The sequence below is a fragment of the Coregonus clupeaformis genome, unplaced genomic scaffold (genome assembly GCF_020615455.1).
Source record: "Coregonus clupeaformis isolate EN_2021a unplaced genomic scaffold, ASM2061545v1 scaf3610, whole genome shotgun sequence".
Classification (NCBI taxonomy): Eukaryota; Metazoa; Chordata; class Actinopteri; order Salmoniformes; family Salmonidae; genus Coregonus; species Coregonus clupeaformis.
The window spans coordinates 21,800-28,206 of record NW_025537064.1 but is presented as its reverse complement, the minus strand read 5'-3'; the positions used below and the strand labels follow the sequence as shown (position 1 = coordinate 28,206).

At 42.9% G+C, this 6,407-nt stretch overlaps 1 long non-coding RNA gene across 1 annotated transcript; it reads right to left on the bottom strand.

The window, feature by feature from the left end:
* Window positions 1–1,433: 1,433 nt before the first annotated feature.
* On the bottom strand, window positions 1,434–2,537 carry LOC123490281. The gene is made up of 4 exons (XR_006660872.1): window positions 2,418–2,537; window positions 1,959–2,002; window positions 1,642–1,719; window positions 1,434–1,496 (listed from the first exon to the last, which is right to left on the bottom strand). It is a non-coding gene; the product is annotated as an uncharacterized LOC123490281 (long non-coding RNA).
* Between the last annotated feature and the right edge of the window lie 3,870 nt (window positions 2,538–6,407).

Here is a 6,407-nt window from a genome sequence, read left to right as displayed (position 1 = left end):
GCCAGCACGAGAGATGAAAATGTGCTGCTCAGTCTTGCAAATCTGTAAGAAAATGAGGGAACAGTTTTAAGGGCATCAAAGTATCCCACTACCATAGTAGATACTGAAGGTAATCCTGCCAATTAGATAAAATGAGCTTTGTCCAATAATCTGCATGGTTACCTGTGTGTTTAACACTGCCAGCTCTCTCACCAGCATCCGTCCAGCATGGGTAAGGTAATAAGTTGGCTGCAGTGTTACAGACTATTAAAAAAATAGGGAATATGTTTACAGAAATGTATTTTCATATTGTTCTACAGAAAGCATCATGTTTATGTTTAAGTTACATAAACCAGTCTAAAGACCAAAGAGTATCAGAATGGATGGACTTACAGAGCTGGGAACCCACAGAGGACCAGACCAAGGGATTAAAGCCAGACAGGTCCGCTGCCCAACCTCCTCATCCACATACTAAGGAACAAGACAGGATCAAATTAAAAGTCAGTTTGAATGATAGACAGGTAGCCTATAGGTCTGACAGACTGCTATAGGGAGGATCACAAGAGGAGGCTACTGCATGATAGATTCTGAGACACTACACAGGTCTGTGTTGAAAGGTTAAGGAAACATCTGAGGTACCTGCATATGAATGGCTACCTGTTCATTTTGAGAGGACAGTTCATTCCATACCATCCTCCTAGCTATCTGTGAGAAAATGAGGGAACGAACATCAAAGTATTTCACTACCGTAGTGGATACTGAAGGTAATCCTGCCTATTAGATAAAATGAGCTTTGTCCAATAATCTGCATGGTTACCTGTGTGTTTAACACTGCCAGCTCTCTCACCAGCATCCGTCCAGCATGGGTAAGGTAATAAGTTGGCTGCAGTGTTACAGACTATTAAAAAAATAGGGAATATGTTTACAGAAATGTATTTTCATATTGTTCTACAGAAAGCATCATGTTTATGTTTAAGTTACATAAACCAGTCTAAAGACCAAAGAGTATCAGAATGGATGGACTTACAGAGCTGGGAACCCACAGAGGACCAGACCAAGGGATTAAAGCCAGACAGGTCCGCTGCCCAACCTCCTCATCCACATACTAAGGAACAAGACAGGATCAAATTAAAAGTCAGTTTGAATGATAGACAGGTAGCCTATAGGTCTGACAGACTGCTATAGGGAGGATCACAAGAGGAGGCTACTGCATGATAGATTCTGAGACACTACACAGGTCTGTGTTGAAAGGTTAAGGAAACATCTGAGGTACCTGCATATGAATGGCTACCTGTTCATTTTGAGAGGACAGTTCATTCCATACCATCCTCCTAGCTATCTGTGAGAAAATGAGGGAACGAACATCAAAGTATTTCACTACCGTAGTGGATACTGAAGGTAATCCTGCCTATTAGATCAGATGAGCTTTGTCCAATAATCTGCATGGTTACCTGCGTTTTTAACACTGCCAGCTCTCTCAGCAGCATCCTCCCAGCATGGGTAAGGTAATATGTTGGCTGCAGTTATAAAAAATAGGGAATATGTTTACAGAAATGTATTTCCATATTGTTCTTCAGAAAACGTCATGTTTATGTTTAAAGCACATAAACCAGTTTTAAGACCAGAGAGAAGACCAAAGAGTATCAGAATGGATGGACTTACAGAGCTGGGAACCCACAGAGGTCCAGACCAAGGGATTAAAGCCAGACAGGGCCGGTGCCCAACCTCCTCAACCACATACTAAGGAAGAAAATCAGGATCAATTTATGAGTCAGTAAAATGACAGTTTGAATGACAGATTGTTATTGAACCAATCCTGCTAATGAAGCAGTATTGTTATAGCCTGGGTGCCAGTCTGTTTCAGCTCTCTGTCCACTCCTTATGGGATTGTGATGCCAATATCATATTGCCACGATGGAATTGGCAAGAGAGCAGAAAGACTGGCACCCAAGCTATTGATAGGCCTGCAGCATTCTTACCTGAACAAGGACTGGGTCCTCCTGGTCCAGGGTGGGCTCATTATCTTTATGAAAAACAATAAAGGATTGTTTTCTCTAAGTTTAAGAAATACTAGCTACAAGACACCAGACATATGTCCATGTAGTTAGGCTGATCATATATTTACTTGTGTTTTATATTGTATGACATCAAATGTATTTATGTGTCTGCATAATGTACCAACATGTTCAATTAAACCTAAAGCAAAGGTTTGGTTTCAAAGGAGCAAGTTTGTTTGTTGTTGTTAATCTAGGGCTACACTGTAAAAATGTCATCACCATGATTGCTACCTAAATGACACCTATTCCCTATTTAGTGCACTACTTTTGACCAGCGCCTTTTAACCATAGAACTATGGGTCCTGGTCAAAATAAGAAATAGGGTATTGGGTGGCATTTGGGACTATTACTATTTAGACATTGTCAAATATGTAAACTTACCCTCCTCAACCGTGACAACACGGTCCACGCTCTCCACGGTGGCCAGTGCATCCTCACCGATACCGTAATATTTGCTATAAAAGTAGACTGCCGAACCGGACGCAAACAACAGGCCAGCTGCACTCAGAAGCTGCCTCTCGCGGAGGAATCTCAGCGGGGTCGCTGTCAACAAACGACTGAACATAGACCTACTCATTATCGCTCTACATACTGCAGTGATTTTGACTGAGTTCAAAACCATCTGACAATTCTTTCTTAGAATTACAGGGTTTTATAGGGACCATTAATACGTCAAATTCTTCCATAAGTCATGGTTGGCTATGTCACAATGGGACAAACATGTTTATCAAACTGATTAAAAACACTCAACAGTGACATCAATTAAATTGAATTTTGAGCATGATTTGGGAGTTTATACAATTGTAAACTATGAAACCATTGTTTAGAGAACAGTAGGAGTATAACCATTTAGAAAATACTGTATCAATGGCTCTGAGTAGGAGTAGAAGGGACAGCGTCACAATGCGCTCGCCATGGTTCTGAAAAAGAACGTTGCTGCGTTCATCAGCTCTGTGATGTTCTAGGCGGAGACACTCACTGAACCACTCACTTTCACGTTCAAGGTGTCAAAGCGTTCAACCAACATGCATTGGACTAAAACATCATTCAAATAGTTACTAAAAAGCCTACAGATATGTTTTACATTATTATTTTAAATCTCCTGCATAAATCAGCTGAGATAGCCTACTCTTCTCATCTCTTCGCCCTCCTGCCCTGGTGGTTATATCTGAGCGTTTTGATAACTGATTGATAATTTGGATTATTCATATCCAAAGTGAAATGCTGATTGTGTCATATTTATAATGTAGGCCTAGTAGCCCACGTTTCATGACATAACCCTAATCCTAAAATAGACTAAAATTGAAACCCTGGGCGAGCACACAAGCTCTGGCTGTACAGCCGGCAACAATAATACATCCAAAGAGGGTGGCTTTTAAGGAAAACCAGTACACCAACACACATCTTCATTAGGAGATAAAAGTAATCAGAGGCTAAAAGAAAATGGCAGACAATAGAAATCGAATGCGTATGTTACGGCTGGTTAGTGTTTTAATTACGAAGGACTCCCACAAATCTATTGTCTCTCTAAAAAACTGTAGGCTGCATATTGGTGGTCAAAGTGGTCGAAACGGTGTAGTGATCCTCGCTAATACAGTGAGCCACATTACAATTCTGACCAAGTGGGTTAAACCTGGGTTCGCTTCCCCGCCCCTTGTTTGCTACAATATTTTAGGAAAGGGACATCTTCATGACCAACAATCTTACTCTAAAAACGTTTGTGAAAAAAGTTTGGTCAGTCTGTGAAAGTTAGAAAAGGTTGGTTAGTCTGTGAAAGTTAGAAACTTCCAGCAGGAATTGACAGTCATCAGTCAAGGTGGTTGGATTATATAGCTACAGTGGTGCTATGGTTCCAAAAGTGCTGGTGATAAAATTAACATTACTGGCATACACATTTCAAAACAAAGCCTATGATCAGGTATGGAGTTTTGGAAATGTTGTTAAACCTAACAGTCTATACTCTATAGCACAAAGTGTGATGTCCCCAATGATAAAAGTGCATGTTACTCTAATTGTGAGATGTGTTACAGTTTACAATAGGCTACTTGGGTCTACTATACCTTCATCCTTTATTAAAGCATTCGGTTGCTAGCATTATCTCCACAAGCAAGGGTATCCTGGGGAAAGACAAATCTTCTCCTCCCAGTAGACTAACTGAATCAAAGCCTCTAACATTACTCCTAGATAGCCATGTAAACACGAACATCAGTGGCAGAGCTAAAGCTCATCTGAGATCTTGCATAGGCTGCTGTTTACCATAATCAGGATATTTAAGCAGGTCAACATTCACAAGGCCGCAGGGCCAGACGGATTACCAGGACGTGTACTCCGAGCATGTGCTGACCAACTGGCAAGTGTCTTCACTGACATTTTCAACATGTCCCTGACTGAGTCTGTAATACCAACATGTTTCAAGCAGACCACCATAGTCCCCGTGCCCAAGAACTCTAAGATAACCTGCCTAAATGACTACCGACCCGTAGCACTGACGTCTGTAGCCATGAAGTGCTTTGAAAGACTGGTCATGGCTCACATCAACAGCATAATCCCAGAAACCCTAGACCCACTCCAATTTGCATACCGCCCCAACAGATCCACAGATGATGCAATCTCTATCGCACTCCACACTGCCCTTTCCCACCTGGACAAGAGGAACACCTACGTGAGAATGCTATTCATTGACTACAGCTCAGCATTCAACACCATAGTGCCCTCTAAGCTCATCACTAAGCTAAGGATCCTGGGACTAAACACCTCCCTCTGCAACTGGATCCTGGACTTCCTGACGGGCAGCCCCCAGGTGGTAAGGGTAGGTAACAACACATCTGCCACACTGATCCTCAACACGGGGCCCCTCAGGGGTGCGTGCTCAGTCCCCTCCTGTACTCTCTGTTCACCCATGACTGCATGGCCAGGCACGACTCCAACACCATCATTAAGTTTGCCGACGACACAACAGTGGTAGGCCTGATCACCGACAACGATGAGACAGCCTATGGAGGAGGTCAGAGATCTGGCCGTGTGGTGCCAGGACAACAACCTCTCCCTCAACGTGACCAAGACAAAGGAGATGATTGTGGACTACAGGAAAAAAAGAGGACTGAGCACGCCTCCCATTCTCATCGACGGGGCTGTAGTGGAACAGGTTGAGAGCTTCAAGTTCCTTGGTGTCCACATCACCAACGAACTATCATGGTCCAAACACACCAAGACAGTCGTGAAGAGGGCACGACAAAGCCTATTCCCCCTCAGGAGACTAAAAAGATTTGGCATGGGTCCTCAGATCCTCAAAAAATTCTACAGCTGCACCATCGAGAGCATCCTGACTGGTTGCATCACCGCCTGGTATGGCAACTGCTTGGCCTCTGACCGCAAGGCACTACAGAGGGTAGTGCGTACGGCCCAGTACATCACTGGGGCAAAGCTCCCTGCCATCCAGGACCTCTATACCAGGCGGTGTCAGAGGAAGGCCCTCAAAATTGTCAAAGACTCCAGCCACCCTAGTCATAGACTGTTCTCTCTGCTACACGCACGGCAAGCGGTACCGGAGTGCCAAGTCTAGGTCCAAAAGACTTCTCAACAGCTTCTACCCCCAAGCCATAAGACTCCTGAACAGCTAATCATGGCTACCCGGACTATTTGCACTGCCCCCACCCCATCCTTTTTACGCTGCTGCTACTCTGTTAAGTATTTATGCATAGTCACTTTAACTCTACCCACATGTACATATTACCTCAACTACCTCAACTAGCCGGTGCCCCCGCACATTGACTATGCAACGGTACCCCCCTGTATATATAGCCTCCCTACTGTCACTTTATTTTACTGTATATATAGCCTCCCTACTGTCACTTTATTTTACTTCTGCTCTTTTTTTCTCAACACTTTTTTGTTGTTGTTTTATTCTTACTTTTTTGTTTAAAATAAATGCACTGTTGGTTAAGGGCTGTAAGTAAGCATTTCACTGTAATGTCTGCACCTGTTGTATTCGGCGCATGTGACCAATAAAATTTGATTTGATTTGATTTGATTTGATTTTTTTTACAAACCTTGGCGATACTTTCTTTGTTCTCGATTCGGAAGAAACTTGTCTCTTATGAACATCTGTGTGCAGTTGCAGGTGGAACTCCAAAAAACAGAGAATATTCAGAAAAATATTAAATCCACTTTTTGTATTGAGCGATAAATACCCCTTGCATATGTGTAGATCTTTCTTTTGGTCGCACTGTGGGAAGTGCTGTCATTAAGGCTACTTCTACAAGCGGCCGCAGCCGCTTCGCATAGAAACGACTAGTTACTGCAACGGTGTTGGGAAATGTGAGATGTGCACAGCTAAAATGCCGAGGACTTTGCAAAAGGTGGATTTAATAT